Raw genomic sequence first — 16182 nt, forward strand, 5'->3', positions numbered from 1 at the left:
TGTCCTGTGCGCCCGAGAAGAGAGCGGACGTGAGTCCCTTGGTGTCAGGGCCCTCTGTCCCCTTCAGCGAGTGGTTGTCGCTCGAGTCACCCCAGCCGATGGTTCTGGAGAGGGCTGGAGAGGGCAGAGCTCATGAAGAATGCAGCAGACGCCCAAGTGTAAGCAGGGCACGGGAGGCTGCTGAAGTACAGCCCTCGAATGTTTCCTCGGATTTCCCGAGTCAGCAAGGTTTCCCTGGCCCAGGGGAAGAGTGGCGAGCCCCGGGCCACAGCAGGCCATGGGGCTGAGCCGGTCCTCTGAGGCCCCCAGAGGAAGCGCCGCCACAAGGGGAGAGTCAGGACCCTCCTGCAGGGCGGGCCGCAGTCTCCCGCCTTGTGCTGCTTGGTGGGAGACGGTGAGACGCGATTCCCTTTTTCGCCCTGGGCGATCAGGGCCTGGGGGCCACCGTTGGCTGCGAGTGCCAGGGCCCGGGTCCCTAGACCACCGCGGTCCCCATGTGTGGGAAGGCGTCCTTCGGGCCCTCACTTCCGGGTGCGCCACGCTTTGCTTGGGGCCCCGGCAGACATCGGGGGAGCACTGGAAATCCCTGTGCTCCAGGCCAGGCTCTGGGGCCTTTCCTAGCAAGGGGAGGCTCCCACGGGGGCCCGGATCTCCGTGGATTTGGGAAGGCCAGGGATGGGCAGCGGGTCCCTTGTGTCCTGCCCCTTGCCCGCGGACCCGAGCCCTGGGTGGGTCAGCCGCCCGCCTGGACAGCACCGGCCAGGGCTTCGGGCTGGAGAGTTCTTGGCGGCATGGCACGGGCCAGCGAGCACGCCGTTCCGACGGCCGGCCTCCCCCTCCCTCCTTAGGCCGCCATCCCCAAGCGAGGATCTGGCCCTGACCACCAAGTCTTGCATCGCCCAGCCCCGCCGCCAGGTCCCATGCCTCAGGAAGCCGGGGTATGGCGCCGTCCTGAGAGCAGCCTCGGTAAGCAGCTTCTGGGTGGTAGGGGACCTCCCGCGTCGCCTCGGGCGTGCTTGGGTCAATGATGAGAACTCATATGGTCTCGAAGAGCGATGAGGACCTAAAAATCACGCTCAATAGGATTACGCTGAGGCCCAAGGCAGGGGACCGTGCCGGGGTCAGCCTCCCCCAGAGCGTCGGGGCAGTGAGGGTGCGCTGCAGGTGCCCGGGGGAGGAGAACCACCTCTCGAGGCTCTCTGCTCTGGCCCCCGGACGTCGGTGCACCTGCGGGTGCCGACGGGGTGTTCTGGCGTTCCAGCTGGTCTACCGACCCAGGCCTCTTCCCCGGACAGCTGCCCGAGAGCCAGGGCTTAGCCACCCTTGTGTCCTTGTGTCTTTCAGCGGGCCTGGCTGGCAAGGTTCTTGGCGCGTCTCCCACCAGGAGAGGTGAGCGGAAGCCTCTGGGCTCCGAGGGAGGCCCCAGACCCCTTGGCCTGGCATCGGGAAGCGGGGACCCCAGCAGGGACTCCGCAGCTGGGCCTGGGCTGGGGATGCGGGTCCTCATTGTCCGGACGGCACCGAAGTCCCCGTGAGCGTGTGCCCCTGAGCCATCCCAGGGGCAGGGATCGCGAAACGTGGGCCGGGGGGCTGACAAGGCCTGGAAAGCGCGGGCTGGCCGCCCAAGGCCCAGGTGCACCCGAGGCCTCCTGATCAATTGCGGCGTGTCCGGGGGGCCCAGAAAGGGAGTGGACGTGAGACCCGTGGTCTCGGAGGCCACTGTGCCCTTGAGCAACACCTTGTTGCTCAAGGCCCGGCCCATGGCAGGTTTCTGCGGGCTGCACTGGCCCGAGCTCCTGTCCCGTCCTGCAGACGACCAAGGCGTTTGGGGCCCCGGGAGGCCACTTCCGAAGAGCCCACGAGGATTCGTTGAGCTGGCCAGACGGCACGGTTCCACTGGGGCGGGGGGCAGAAACTGCACGTCCCAGGCCACAGCAGCCGTTGGGCCTCAGCCTCTCACCTGAGACTCTCAAGCACCCGGGATAGGGTCGTGGTGAAGCGGCACTGCACGGGCCGTGTCAGGTCCCTCGTCCAGAGCGGCCAGCGGGCGGTGTGCCTTGCTGCCGTGGTGGAGAGTGACCTGGCTTTCCCCGCTCGGCCGTGGGGGAGCCCTGGGCCCCGGCAACCTTTGGCTTCCCGGGCAGGGGCTCAGGTCCTTGGCTCCCAGGTGGCTCCAGGAGAGGGTGGGCGGCGTCCTGGCCAAACCTCCCGGGCCGCCGCTCTTGGCTCGCCACTCCGGGAGACAGCGGGGACCCGGCCAAAGCCCTGTAGTCCATGCCATGGTCAGGGGCCGTTCTCCAGAAGGCTGGGCTCCCACAGGGACCACGGTCTCCATTGCTTTGGGATGCCCCGGAAAGGGCAGCCGGGCCCTTGGGCCCGGCTCCTTCCTGGCGGACACCTGCCATGCTTGGCTCCGAACTCTGCCGGGCCCCCAGTGGCCAGGACTCCGGGAAAGGGGGCCCTGGGCCGCACGGCAGGCGCTTCAGACCAGGACGTTTGGACAGCTGGTCTCTCCGTCTCTCCTTAGAAACCCATCCACAATCGAGAAGCTCGCCCAGATGAGCACGTCTTGCTTGGCCCCGCCCTGCCCAGAGGTCTCACGTCTCAGGACCCGGGGGCATGGACGCGGTGCGGAATGCAGCCCCGGTAAGCAGCTTCGGGGTGCCCCGAGGCCGCACGCATCGCCACCAGCTTGCTTGGGTCAGTGATGAGAACTCAAGTGGTCTCGAAGAGCGATGATGACCTAAAAATCATGCTCAATAGGATTACGCTGAGGCCCAAGACAGGCGTCTGTGCCGGGATCAGCCTCCCCCAGACCCTGGGGACCCTGGAGGTGCGCCGCAGTTGTGGGCGTGAGGCCATCGTACCCTCGGGGCTCCCCGTGCTGGCCCTGGCCTGTCTGTGCCCGTCAGGGGTCCGCTCGAGGTCGTGAGGCGTTCCGCCCGGCCTCCGGACCCAATCCACCTCGCAGGACAGCTCCCTCGGTGCCATTGCTTAGGAGACCGTTGCCCCTTGTGTCTTTCAGCGGGCCTCGGGGGCCGGAACTTGGTGCGGCGTGACCCAAGAGAGGTGAGTGGAAGACTCTGGGCCTGCAGGGAGATGCCAGGCGCCATGGGCATTGTCCGCGGAGCCCGGATCCCCGCACGGGCCCCGGCTCCAGCACTGTGCTAGGGATGGGGGCTGTGGTGGCCCACACAGCGTTGACCTGCCCATGCACAGCCGCCCTTCAGCAATCCCACGTGCAGGGAATGGGAAAGTTGGGCCAGGTCACTGGCAACGACTGGGGGCTGGGGGCATGCCGCCGTCGTCCCACATGGACCTGAGGCCTCCTTGTACGTCCAGCTGTGTCCTGTGCGCCCGAGAAGAGAGCGGACGTGAGTCCCTTGGTGTCAGGGCCCTCTGTCCCCTTCAGCGAGTGGTTGTCGCTCGAGTCACCCCAGCCGATGGTTCTGGAGAGGGCTGGAGAGGGCAGAGCTCATGAAGAATGCAGCAGACGCCCAAGTGTAAGCAGGGCACGGGAGGCTGCTGAAGTACAGCCCTCGAATGTTTCCTCGGATTTCCCGAGTCAGCAAGGTTTCCCTGGCCCAGGGGAAGAGTGGCGAGCCCCGGGCCACAGCAGGCCATGGGGCTGAGCCGGTCCTCTGAGGCCCCCAGAGGAAGCGCCGCCACAAGGGGAGAGTCAGGACCCTCCTGCAGGGCGGGCCGCAGTCTCCCGCCTTGTGCTGCTTGGTGGGAGACGGTGAGACGCGATTCTCTTTTTCGCCCTGGGCGATCAGGGCCTGGGGGCCACCGTTGGCTGCGAGTGCCAGGGCCCGGGTCCCTAGACCACCGCGGTCCCCATGTGTGGGAAGGCGTCCTTCGGGCCCTCACTTCCGGGTGCGCCACGCTTTGCTTGGGGCCCCGGCAGACATCGGGGGAGCACTGGAAATCCCTGTGCTCCAGGCCAGGCTCTGGGGCCTTTCCTAGCAAGGGGAGGCTCCCACGGGGGCCCGGATCTCCGTGGATTTGGGAAGGCCAGGGATGGGCAGCGGGTCCCTTGTGTCCTGCCCCTTGCCCGCGGACCCGAGCCCTGGGTGGGTCAGCCGCCCGCCTGGACAGCACCGGCCAGGGCTTCGGGCTGGAGAGTTCTTGGCGGCATGGCACGGGCCAGCGAGCACGCCGTTCCGACGGCCGGCCTCCCCCTCCCTCCTTAGGCCGCCATCCCCAAGCGAGGATCTGGCCCTGACCACCAAGTCTTGCATCGCCCAGCCCCGCCGCCAGGTCCCATGCCTCAGGAAGCCGGGGTATGGCGCTGTCCTGAGAGCAGCCTCGGTAAGCAGCTTCTGGGTGGTAGGGGACCTCCCGCGTCGCCTCGGGCGTGCTTGGGTCAATGATGAGAACTCATATGGTCTCGAAGAGCGATGAGGACCTAAAAATCACGCTCAATAGGATTACGCTGAGGCCCAAGGCAGGGGACCGTGCCGGGGTCAGCCTCCCCCAGAGCGTCGGGGCAGTGAGGGTGCGCTGCAGGTGCCCGGGGGAGGAGAACCACCTCTCGAGGCTCTCTGCTCTGGCCCCCGGACGTCGGTGCACCTGCGGGTGCCGACGGGGTGTTCTGGCGTTCCAGCTGGTCTACCGACCCAGGCCTCTTCCCCGGACAGCTGCCCGAGAGCCAGGGCTTAGCCACCCTTGTGTCCTTGTGTCTTTCAGCGGGCCTGGCTGGCAAGGTTCTTGGCGCGTCTCCCACCAGGAGAGGTGAGCGGAAGCCTCTGGGCTCCGAGGGAGGCCCCAGACCCCTTGGCCTGGCATCGGGAAGCGGGGACCCCAGCAGGGACTCCGCAGCTGGGCCTGGGCTGGGGATGCGGGTCCTCATTGTCCGGACGGCACCGAAGTCCCCGTGAGCGTGTGCCCCTGAGCCATCCCAGGGGCAGGGATCGCGAAACGTGGGCCGGGGGGCTGACAAGGCCTGGAAAGCGCGGGCTGGCCGCCCAAGGCCCAGGTGCACCCGAGGCCTCCTGATCAATTGCGGCGTGTCCGGGGGGCCCAGAAAGGGAGTGGACGTGAGACCCGTGGTCTCGGAGGCCACTGTGCCCTTGAGCAACACCTTGTTGCTCAAGGCCCGGCCCATGGCAGGTTTCTGCGGGCTGCACTGGCCCGAGCTCCTGTCCCGTCCTGCAGACGACCAAGGCGTTTGGGGCCCCGGGAGGCCACTTCCGAAGAGCCCACGAGGATTCGTTGAGCTGGCCAGACGGCACGGTTCCACTGGGGCGGGGGGCAGAAACTGCACGTCCCAGGCCACAGCAGCCGTTGGGCCTCAGCCTCTCACCTGAGACTCTCAAGCACCCAGGATAGGGTCGTGGTGAAGCGGCACTGCACGGGCCGAGTCAGGTCCCTCGTCCAGAGCGGCCAGCGGGCGGTGTGCCTTGCTGCCGTGGTGGAGAGTGACCTGGCTTTCCCCGCTCGGCCGTGGGGGAGCCCTGGGCCCCGGCAACCTTTGGCTTCCCGGGCAGGGGCTCAGGTCCTTGGCTCCCAGGTGGCTCCAGGAGAGGGTGGGCGGCGTCCTGGCCAAACCTCCCGGGCCGCCGCTCTTGGCTCGCCACTCCGGGAGACAGCGGGGACCCGGCCAAAGCCCTGTAGTCCATGCCATGGTCAGGGGCCGTTCTCCAGAAGGCTGGGCTCCCACAGGGACCACGGTCTCCATTGCTTTGGGATGCCCCGGAAAGGGCAGCCGGGCCCTTGGGCCCGGCTCCTTCCTGGCGGACACCTGCCATGCTTGGCTCCGAACTCTGCCGGGCCCCCAGTGGCCAGGACTCCGGGAAAGGGGGCCCTGGGCCGCACGGCAGGCGCTTCAGACCAGGACGTTTGGACAGCTGGTCTCTCCGTCTCTCCTTAGAAACCCATCCACAATCGAGAAGCTCGCCCAGATGAGCACGTCTTGCTTGGCCCCGCCCTGCCCAGAGGTCTCACGTCTCAGGACCCGGGGGCATGGACGCGGTGCGGAATGCAGCCCCGGTAAGCAGCTTCGGGGTGCCCCGAGGCCGCACGCATCGCCACCAGCTTGCTTGGGTCAGTGATGAGAACTCAAGTGGTCTCGAAGAGCGATGATGACCTAAAAATCATGCTCAATAGGATTACGCTGAGGCCCAAGACAGGCGTCTGTGCCGGGATCAGCCTCCCCCAGACCCTGGGGACCCTGGAGGTGCGCCGCAGTTGTGGGCGTGAGGCCATCGTACCCTCGGGGCTCCCCGTGCTGGCCCTGGCCTGTCTGTGCCCGTCAGGGGTCCGCTCGAGGTCGTGAGGCGTTCCGCCCGGCCTCCGGACCCAATCCACCTCGCAGGACAGCTCCCTCGGTGCCATTGCTTAGGAGACCGTTGCCCCTTGTGTCTTTCAGCGGGCCTCGGGGGCCGGAACTTGGTGCGGCGTGACCCAAGAGAGGTGAGTGGAAGACTCTGGGCCTGCAGGGAGATGCCAGGCGCCATGGGCATTGTCCGCGGAGCCCGGATCCCCGCACGGGCCCCGGCTCCAGCACTGTGCTAGGGATGGGGGCTGTGGTGGCCCACACAGCGTTGACCTGCCCATGCACAGCCGCCCTTCAGCAATCCCACGTGCAGGGAATGGGAAAGTTGGGCCAGGTCACTGGCAACGACTGGGGGCTGGGGGCATGCCGCCGTCGTCCCACATGGACCTGAGGCCTCCTTGTACGTCCAGCTGTGTCCTGTGCGCCCGAGAAGAGAGCGGACGTGAGTCCCTTGGTGTCAGGGCCCTCTGTCCCCTTCAGCGAGTGGTTGTCGCTCGAGTCACCCCAGCCGATGGTTCTGGAGAGGGCTGGAGAGGGCAGAGCTCATGAAGAATGCAGCAGACGCCCAAGTGTAAGCAGGGCACGGGAGGCTGCTGAAGTACAGCCCTCGAATGTTTCCTCGGATTTCCCGAGTCAGCAAGGTTTCCCTGGCCCAGGGGAAGAGTGGCGAGCCCCGGGCCACAGCAGGCCATGGGGCTGAGCCGGTCCTCTGAGGCCCCCAGAGGAAGCGCCGCCACAAGGGGAGAGTCAGGACCCTCCTGCAGGGCGGGCCGCAGTCTCCCGCCTTGCGCTGCTTGGTGGGAGACGGTGAGACGCGATTCCCTTTTTCGCCCTGGGCGATCAGGGCCTGGGGGCCACCGTTGGCTGCGAGTGCCAGGGCCCGGGTCCCTAGACCACCGCGGTCCCCATGTGTGGGAAGGCGTCCTTCGGGCCCTCACTTCCGGGTGCGCCACGCTTTGCTTGGGGCCCCGGCAGACATCGGGGGAGCACTGGAAATCCCTGTGCTCCAGGCCATGCTCTGGGGCCTTTCCTAGCAAGGGGAGGCTCCCACGGGGGCCCGGATCTCCGTGGATTTGGGAAGGCCAGGGATGGGCAGCGGGTCCCTTGTGTCCTGCCCCTTGCCCGCGGACCCGAGCCCTGGGTGGGTCAGCCGCCCGCCTGGACAGCACCGGCCAGGGCTTCGGGCTGGAGAGTTCTTGGCGGCATGGCACGGGCCAGCGAGCACGCCGTTCCGACGGCCGGCCTCCCCCTCCCTCCTTAGGCCGCCATCCCCAAGCGAGGATCTGGCCCTGACCACCAAGTCTTGCATCGCCCAGCCCCGCCGCCAGGTCCCATGCCTCAGGAAGCCGGGGTATGGCGCTGTCCTGAGAGCAGCCTCGGTAAGCAGCTTCTGGGTGGTAGGGGACCTCCCGCGTCGCCTCGGGCGTGCTTGGGTCAATGATGAGAACTCATATGGTCTCGAAGAGCGATGAGGACCTAAAAATCACGCTCAATAGGATTACGCTGAGGCCCAAGGCAGGGGACCGTGCCGGGGTCAGCCTCCCCCAGAGCGTCGGGGCAGTGAGGGTGCGCTGCAGGTGCCCGGGGGAGGAGAACCACCTCTCGAGGCTCTCTGCTCTGGCCCCCGGACGTCGGTGCACCTGCGGGTGCCGACGGGGTGTTCTGGCGTTCCAGCTGGTCTACCGACCCAGGCCTCTTCCCCGGACAGCTGCCCGAGAGCCAGGGCTTAGCCACCCTTGTGTCCTTGTGTCTTTCAGCGGGCCTGGCTGGCAAGGTTCTTGGCGCGTCTCCCACCAGGAGAGGTGAGCGGAAGCCTCTGGGCTCCGAGGGAGGCCCCAGACCCCTTGGCCTGGCATCGGGAAGCGGGGACCCCAGCAGGGACTCCGCAGCTGGGCCTGGGCTGGGGATGCGGGTCCTCATTGTCCGGACGGCACCGAAGTCCCCGTGAGCGTGTGCCCCTGAGCCATCCCAGGGGCAGGGATCGCGAAACGTGGGCCGGGGGGCTGACAAGGCCTGGAAAGCGCGGGCTGGCCGCCCAAGGCCCAGGTGCACCCGAGGCCTCCTGATCAATTGCGGCGTGTCCGGGGGGCCCAGAAAGGGAGTGGACGTGAGACCCGTGGTCTCGGAGGCCACTGTGCCCTTGAGCAACACCTTGTTGCTCAAGGCCCGGCCCATGGCAGGTTTCTGCGGGCTGCACTGGCCCGAGCTCCTGTCCCGTCCTGCAGACGACCAAGGCGTTTGGGGCCCCGGGAGGCCACTTCCGAAGAGCCCACGAGGATTCGTTGAGCTGGCCAGACGGCACGGTTCCACTGGGGCGGGGGGCAGAAACTGCACGTCCCAGGCCACAGCAGCCGTTGGGCCTCAGCCTCTCACCTGAGACTCTCAAGCACCCGGGATAGGGTCGTGGTGAAGCGGCACTGCACGGGCCGAGTCAGGTCCCTCGTCCAGAGCGGCCAGCGGGCGGTGTGCCTTGCTGCCGTGGTGGAGAGTGACCTGGCTTTCCCCGCTCGGCCGTGGGGGAGCCCTGGGCCCCGGCAACCTTTGGCTTCCCGGGCAGGGGCTCAGGTCCTTGGCTCCCAGGTGGCTCCAGGAGAGGGTGGGCGGCGTCCTGGCCAAACCTCCCGGGCCGCCGCTCTTGGCTCGCCACTCCGGGAGACAGCGGGGACCCGGCCAAAGCCCTGTAGTCCATGCCATGGTCAGGGGCCGTTCTCCAGAAGGCTGGGCTCCCACAGGGACCACGGTCTCCATTGCTTTGGGATGCCCCGGAAAGGGCAGCCGGGCCCTTGGGCCCGGCTCCTTCCTGGCGGACACCTGCCATGCTTGGCTCCGAACTCTGCCGGGCCCCCAGTGGCCAGGACTCCGGGAAAGGGGGCCCTGGGCCGCACGGCAGGCGCTTCAGACCAGGACGTTTGGACAGCTGGTCTCTCCGTCTCTCCTTAGAAACCCATCCACAATCGAGAAGCTCGCCCAGATGAGCACGTCTTGCTTGGCCCCGCCCTGCCCAGAGGTCTCACGTCTCAGGACCCGGGGGCATGGACGCGGTGCGGAATGCAGCCCCGGTAAGCAGCTTCGGGGTGCCCCGAGGCCGCACGCATCGCCACCAGCTTGCTTGGGTCAGTGATGAGAACTCAAGTGGTCTCGAAGAGCGATGATGACCTAAAAATCATGCTCAATAGGATTACGCTGAGGCCCAAGACAGGCGTCTGTGCCGGGATCAGCCTCCCCCAGACCCTGGGGACCCTGGAGGTGCGCCGCAGTTGTGGGCGTGAGGCCATCGTACCCTCGGGGCTCCCCGTGCTGGCCCTGGCCTGTCTGTGCCCGTCAGGGGTCCGCTCGAGGTCGTGAGGCGTTCCGCCCGGCCTCCGGACCCAATCCACCTCGCAGGACAGCTCCCTCGGTGCCATTGCTTAGGAGACCGTTGCCCCTTGTGTCTTTCAGCGGGCCTCGGGGGCCGGAACTTGGTGCGGCGTGACCCAAGAGAGGTGAGTGGAAGACTCTGGGCCTGCAGGGAGATGCCAGGCGCCATGGGCATTGTCCGCGGAGCCCGGATCCCCGCACGGGCCCCGGCTCCAGCACTGTGCTAGGGATGGGGGCTGTGGTGGCCCACACAGCGTTGACCTGCCCATGCACAGCCGCCCTTCAGCAATCCCACGTGCAGGGAATGGGAAAGTTGGGCCAGGTCACTGGCAACGACTGGGGGCTGGGGGCATGCCGCCGTCGTCCCACATGGACCTGAGGCCTCCTTGTACGTCCAGCTGTGTCCTGTGCGCCCGAGAAGAGAGCGGACGTGAGTCCCTTGGTGTCAGGGCCCTCTGTCCCCTTCAGCGAGTGGTTGTCGCTCGAGTCACCCCAGCCGATGGTTCTGGAGAGGGCTGGAGAGGGCAGAGCTCATGAAGAATGCAGCAGACGCCCAAGTGTAAGCAGGGCACGGGAGGCTGCTGAAGTACAGCCCTCGAATGTTTCCTCGGATTTCCCGAGTCAGCAAGGTTTCCCTGGCCCAGGGGAAGAGTGGCGAGCCCCGGGCCACAGCAGGCCATGGGGCTGAGCCGGTCCTCTGAGGCCCCCAGAGGAAGCGCCGCCACAAGGGGAGAGTCAGGACCCTCCTGCAGGGCGGGCCGCAGTCTCCCGCCTTGCGCTGCTTGGTGGGAGACGGTGAGACGCGATTCCCTTTTTCGCCCTGGGCGATCAGGGCCTGGGGGCCACCGTTGGCTGCGAGTGCCAGGGCCCGGGTCCCTAGACCACCGCGGTCCCCATGTGTGGGAAGGCGTCCTTCGGGCCCTCACATCCGGGTGCGCCACGCTTTGCTTGGGGCCCCGGCAGACATCGGGGGAGCACTGGAAATCTCTGTGCTCCAGGCCATGCTCTGGGGCCTTTCCTAGCAAGGGGAGGCTCCCACGGGGGCCCGGATCTCCGTGGATTTGGGAAGGCCAGGGATGGGCAGCGGGTCCCTTGTGTCCTGCCCCTTGCCCGCGGACCCGAGCCCTGGGTTGGTCAGCCGCCCGCCTGGACAGCACCGGCCAGGGCTTCGGGCTGGAGAGTTCTTGGCGGCATGGCACGGGCCAGCGAGCACGCCGTTCCGACGGCCGGCCTCCCCCTCTCTCCTTAGGCCCCCATCCCCAAGCGAGGATCTGGCCCTGACCACCAAGTCTTGCATCGCCCAGCCCCGCCGCCAGGTCCCATGCCTCAGGAAGCCGGGGTATGGCGCTGTCCTGAGAGCAGCCTCGGTAAGCAGCTTCTGGGTGGTAGGGGACCTCCCGCGTCGCCTCGGGCGTGCTTGGGTCAATGATGAGAACTCATATGGTCTCGAAGAGCGATGATGACCTAAAAATCATGCTCAATAGGATTACGCTGAGGCCCAAGGCAGGGGACCGTGCCGGGGTCAGCCTCCCCCAGAGCGTCGGGGCAGTGAGGGTGCACTGCAGGTGGCCGCGGGAGGAGAACCACCTCTCGAGGCTCTCTGCTCTGGCCCCCGGACGTCGGTGCACCTGCGGGTGCCGACGGGGTGTTCTGGCGTTCCAGCTGGTCTACCGACCCAGGCCTCTTCCCCGGACAGCTGCCCGAGAGCCAGGGCTTAGCCACCCTTGTGTCCTTGTGTCTTTCAGCGGGCCTGGCTGGCAAGGTTCTTGGCGCGTCTCCCACCAGGAGAGGTGAGCGGAAGCCTCTGGGCTCCGAGGGAGGCCCCAGACCCCTTGGCCTGGCATCGGGAAGCGGGGACCCCAGCAGGGACTCCGCAGCTGGGCCTGGGCTGGGGATGCGGGTCCTCATTGTCCGGACGGCACCGAAGTCCCCGTGAGCGTGTGCCCCTGAGCCATCCCAGGGGCAGGGATCGCGAAACGTGGGCCGGGGGGCTGACAAGGCCTGGAAAGCGCGGGCTGGACGCCCAAGGCCCAGGTGCACCCGAGGCCTCCTGATCAATTGCGGCGTGTCCGGGGGGCCCAGAAAGGGAGTGGACGTGAGACCCGTGGTCTCGGAGGCCACTGTGCCCTTGAGCAACACCTTGTTGCTCAAGGCCCGGCCCATGGCAGGTTTCTGCGGGCTGCACTGGCCCGAGCTCCTGTCCTGTCCTGCAGACGACCAAGGCGTTTGGGGCCACGGGAGGCCACTTCCGAAGAGCCCACGAGGATTCGTTGAGCTGGCCAGACGGCACGGTTCCACTGGGGCGGGGGGCAGAAACTGCACGTCCCAGGCCACAGCAGCCGTTGGGCCTCAGCCTCTCACCTGAGACTCTCAAGCACCCGGGATAGGGTGGTGGTGAAGCGGCACTGCACGGGCCGAGTCAGGTCCCTCGTCCAGAGCGGCCAGCGGGCGGTGTGCCTTGCTGCCGTGGTGGAGAGTGACCTGGCTTTCCCCGCTCGGCCGTGGGGGAGCCCTGGGCCCCGGCAACCTTTGGCTTCCCGGGCAGGGGCTCAGGTCCTTGGCTCCCAGGTGGCTCCAGGAGAGGGTGGGCGGCGTCCTGGCCAAACCTCCCGGGCCGCCGCTCTTGGCTCGCCACTCCGGGAGACAGCGGGGACCCGGCCAAAGCCCTGTGGTCCATGCCATGGTCAGGGGCCGTTCTCCAGAAGGCTGGGCTCCCACAGGGACCACGGTCTCCATTGCTTTGGGATGCCCCGGAAAGGGCAGCCGGGCCCTTGGGCCCGGCTCCTTCCTGGCGGACACCTGCCATGCTTGGCTCCGAACTCTGCCGGGCCCCCAGTGGCCTGGACTCCGGGAAAGGGGGCCCTGGGCCGCACGGCAGGCGCTTCAGACCAGGACGTTTGGACAGCTGGTCTCTCCGTCTCTCCTTAGAAACCCATCCACAATCGAGAAGCTCGCCCAGATGAGCACGTCTTGCTTGGCCCCGCCCTGCCCAGAGGTCTCACGTCTCAGGACCCGGGGGCATGGACGCGGTGCGGAATGCAGCCCCGGTAAGCAGCTTCGGGGTGCCCCGAGGCCGCACGCATCGCCACCAGCTTGCTTGGGTCAGTGATGAGAACTCAAGTGGTCTCGAAGAGCGATGATGACCTAAAAATCATGCTCAATAGGATTACGCTGAGGCCCAAGACAGGCGTCTGTGCCGGGATCAGCCTCCCCCAGACCCTGGGGACCCTGGAGGTGCGCCGCAGTTGTGGGCGTGAGGCCATCGTACCCTCGGGGCTCCCCGTGCTGGCCCTGGCCTGTCTGTGCCCGTCAGGGGTCCGCTCGAGGTCGTGAGGCGTTCCGCCCGGCCTCCGGACCCAATCCACCTCGCAGGACAGCTCCCTCGGTGCCATTGCTTAGGAGACCGTTGCCCCTTGTGTCTTTCAGCGGGCCTCGGGGGCCGGAACTTGGTGCGGCGTGACCCAAGAGAGGTGAGTGGAAGACTCTGGGCCTGCAGGGAGATGCCAGGCGCCATGGGCATTGTCCGCGGAGCCCGGATCCCCGCACGGGCCCCGGCTCCAGCACTGTGCTAGGGATGGGGGCTGTGGTGGCCCACACAGCGTTGACCTGCCCATGCACAGCCGCCCTTCAGCAATCCCACGTGCAGGGAATGGGAAAGTTGGGCCAGGTCACTGGCAACGACTGGGGGCTGGGGGCATGCCGCCGTCGTCCCACATGGACCTGAGGCCTCCTTGTACGTCCAGCTGTGTCCTGTGCGCCCGAGAAGAGAGCGGACGTGAGTCCCTTGGTGTCAGGGCCCTCTGTCCCCTTCAGCGAGTGGTTGTCGCTCGAGTCACCCCAGCCGATGGTTCTGGAGAGGGCTGGAGAGGGCAGAGCTCATGAAGAATGCAGCAGACGCCCAAGTGTAAGCAGGGCACGGGAGGCTGCTGAAGTACAGCCCTCGAATGTTTCCTCGGATTTCCCGAGTCAGCAAGGTTTCCCTGGCCCAGGGGAAGAGTGGCGAGCCCCGGGCCACAGCAGGCCATGGGGCTGAGCCGGTCCTCTGAGGCCCCCAGAGGAAGCGCCGCCACAAGGGGAGAGTCAGGACCCTCCTGCAGGGCGGGCCGCAGTCTCCCGCCTTGCGCTGCTTGGTGGGAGACGGTGAGACGCGATTCCCTTTTTCGCCCTGGGCGATCAGGGCCTGGGGGCCACCGTTGGCTGCGAGTGCCAGGGCCCGGGTCCCTAGACCACCGCGGTCCCCATGTGTGGGAAGGCGTCCTTCGGGCCCTCACTTCCGGGTGCGCCACGCTTTGCTTGGGGCCCCGGCAGACATCGGGGGAGCACTGGAAATCCCTGTGCTCCAGGCCATGCTCTGGGGCCTTTCCTAGCAAGGGGAGGCTCCCACGGGGGCCCGGATCTCCGTGGATTTGGGAAGGCCAGGGATGGGCAGCGGGTCCCTTGTGTCCTGCCCTTTGCCGGCGGACCCGAGCCCTGGGTGGGTCAGCCGCCCGCCTGGACAGCACCGGCCAGGGCTTCGGGCTGGAGAGTTCTTGGCGGCATGGCACGGGCCAGCGAGCACGCCGTTCCGACGGCCGGCCTCCCCCTCTCTCCTTAGGCCCCCATCCCCAAGCGAGGATCTGGCCCTGACCACCAAGTCTTGCATCGCCCAGCCCCGCCGCCAGGTCCCATGCCTCAGGAAGCCGGGGTATGGCGCTGTCCTGAGAGCAGCCTCGGTAAGCAGCTTCTGGGTGGTAGGGGACCTCCCGCGTCGCCTCGGGCGTGCTTGGGTCAATGATAAGAACTCATATGGTCTCGAAGAGCGATGATGACCTAAAAATCATGCTCAATAGGATTACGCTGAGGCCCAAGGCAGGGGACCGTGCCGGGGTCAGCCTCCCCCAGAGCGTCGGGGCAGTGAGGGTGCACTGCAGGTGGCCGCGGGAGGAGAACCACCTCTCGAGGCTCTCTGCTCTGGCCCCCGGACGTCGGTGCACCTGCGGGTGCCGACGGGGTGTTCTGGCGTTCCAGCTGGTCTACCGACCCAGGCCTCTTCCCCGGACAGCTGCCCGAGAGCCAGGGCTTAGCCACCCTTGTGTCCTTGTGTCTTTCAGCGGGCCTGGCTGGCAAGGTTCTTGGCGCGTCTCCCACCAGGAGAGGTGAGCGGAAGCCTCTGGGCTCCGAGGGAGGCCCCAGACCCCTTGGCCTGGCATCGGGAAGCGGGGACCCCAGCAGGGACTCCGCAGCTGGGCCTGGGCTGGGGATGCGGGTCCTCATTGTCCGGACGGCACCAAAGTCCCCGTGAGCGTGTGCCCCTGAGCCATCCCAGGGGCAGGGATCGCGAAACGTGGGCCGGGGGGCTGACAAGGCCTGGAAAGCGCGGGCTGGCCGCCCAAGGCCCAGGTGCACCCGAGGCCTCCTGATCAATTGCGGCGTGTCCGGGGGGCCCAGAAAGGGAGTGGACGTGAGACCCGTGGTCTCGGAGGCCACTGTGCCCTTGAGCAACACCTTGTTGCTCAAGGCCCGGCCCATGGCAGGTTTCTGCGGGCTGCACTGGCCCGAGCTCCTGTCCCGTCCTGCAGACGACCAAGGCGTTTGGGGCCCCGGGAGGCCACTTCCGAAGAGCCCACGAGGATTCGTTGAGCTGGCCAGACGGCACGGTTCCACTGGGGCGGGGGGCAGAAACTGCACGTCCCAGGCCACAGCAGCCGTTGGGCCTCAGCCTCTCACCTGAGACTCTCAAGCACCCGGGATAGGGTCGTGGTGAAGCGGCACTGCACGGGCCGAGTCAGGTCCCTCGTCCAGAGCGGCCAGCGGGCGGTGTGCCTTGCTGCCTTGGTGGAGAGTGACCTGGCTTTCCCCGCTCGGCCGTGGGGGAGCCCTGGGCCCCGGCAACCTTTGGCTTCCCGGGCAGGGGCTCAGGTCCTTGGCTCCCAGGTGGCTCCAGGAGAGGGTGGGCGGCGTCCTGGCCAAACCTCCCGGGCCGCCGCTCTTGGCTCGCCACTCCGGGAGACAGCGGGGACCCGGCCAAAGCCCTGTGGTCCATGCCATGGTCAGGGGCCGTTCTCCAGAAGGCTGGGCTCCCACAGGGACCACGGTCTCCATTGCTTTGGGATGCCCCGGAAAGGGCAGCCGGGCCCTTGGGCCCGGCTCCTTCCTGGCGGACACCTGCCATGCTTGGCTCCGAACTCTGCCGGGCCCCCAGTGGCCAGGACTCCGGGAAAGGGGGCCCTGGGCCGCACGGCAGGCGCTTCAGACCAGGACGTTTGGACAGCTGGTCTCTCCGTCTCTCCTTAGAAACCCATCCACAATCGAGAAGCTCGCCCAGATGAGCACGTCTTGCTTGGCCCCGCCCTGCCCAGAGGTCTCACGTCTCAGGACCCGGGGGCATGGACGCGGTGCGGAATGCAGCCCCGGTAAGCAGCTTCGGGGTGCCCCGAGGCCGCACGCATCGCCACCAGCTTGCTTGGGTCAGTGATGAGAACTCAAGTGGTCTCGAAGAGCGATGATGACCTAAAAATCATGCTCAATAGGATTACGCTGAGGCCCAAGACAGGCGTCTGTGCCGGGAT

General features: G+C 67.3%; 10 non-coding genes across 10 annotated transcripts; all 10 read left to right on the forward strand.

Annotated features, from left to right (window-relative positions):
• Positions 1–1018: 1018 nt before the first annotated feature.
• LOC123945433 lies at positions 1019–1099 on the forward strand. Its single transcript, XR_006819261.1, has one exon. It is a non-coding gene; the product is annotated as a small nucleolar RNA SNORD115 (small nucleolar RNA).
• A 1599-nt stretch (positions 1100–2698) lies between these two features.
• Positions 2699–2779, forward strand: LOC123945577. The gene has a single exon (XR_006819398.1). It is a non-coding gene; the product is annotated as a small nucleolar RNA SNORD115 (small nucleolar RNA).
• A 1584-nt stretch (positions 2780–4363) lies between these two features.
• LOC123945434 lies at positions 4364–4444 on the forward strand. Its single transcript, XR_006819262.1, has one exon. It is a non-coding gene; the product is annotated as a small nucleolar RNA SNORD115 (small nucleolar RNA).
• Positions 4445–6043: 1599 nt separating this feature from the next.
• LOC123945578 lies at positions 6044–6124 on the forward strand. Its single transcript, XR_006819399.1, has one exon. It is a non-coding gene; the product is annotated as a small nucleolar RNA SNORD115 (small nucleolar RNA).
• A 1584-nt stretch (positions 6125–7708) lies between these two features.
• Positions 7709–7789, forward strand: LOC123945435. Its single transcript, XR_006819263.1, has one exon. It is a non-coding gene; the product is annotated as a small nucleolar RNA SNORD115 (small nucleolar RNA).
• A 1599-nt stretch (positions 7790–9388) lies between these two features.
• LOC123945579 lies at positions 9389–9469 on the forward strand. Its single transcript, XR_006819400.1, has one exon. It is a non-coding gene; the product is annotated as a small nucleolar RNA SNORD115 (small nucleolar RNA).
• Positions 9470–11053: 1584 nt separating this feature from the next.
• On the forward strand, positions 11054–11134 carry LOC123945394. Its single transcript, XR_006819223.1, has one exon. It is a non-coding gene; the product is annotated as a small nucleolar RNA SNORD115 (small nucleolar RNA).
• Positions 11135–12733: 1599 nt separating this feature from the next.
• LOC123945580 lies at positions 12734–12814 on the forward strand. The gene has a single exon (XR_006819401.1). It is a non-coding gene; the product is annotated as a small nucleolar RNA SNORD115 (small nucleolar RNA).
• Positions 12815–14398: 1584 nt separating this feature from the next.
• On the forward strand, positions 14399–14479 carry LOC123945428. Its single transcript, XR_006819256.1, has one exon. It is a non-coding gene; the product is annotated as a small nucleolar RNA SNORD115 (small nucleolar RNA).
• Positions 14480–16078: 1599 nt separating this feature from the next.
• Positions 16079–16159, forward strand: LOC123945581. Its single transcript, XR_006819402.1, has one exon. It is a non-coding gene; the product is annotated as a small nucleolar RNA SNORD115 (small nucleolar RNA).
• The last annotated feature ends 23 nt before the right edge of the window (positions 16160–16182 follow it).

Source organism: Meles meles, chromosome 6, assembly GCF_922984935.1.
Source record: "Meles meles chromosome 6, mMelMel3.1 paternal haplotype, whole genome shotgun sequence".
NCBI lineage: Eukaryota > Metazoa > Chordata > Mammalia > Carnivora > Mustelidae > Meles > Meles meles.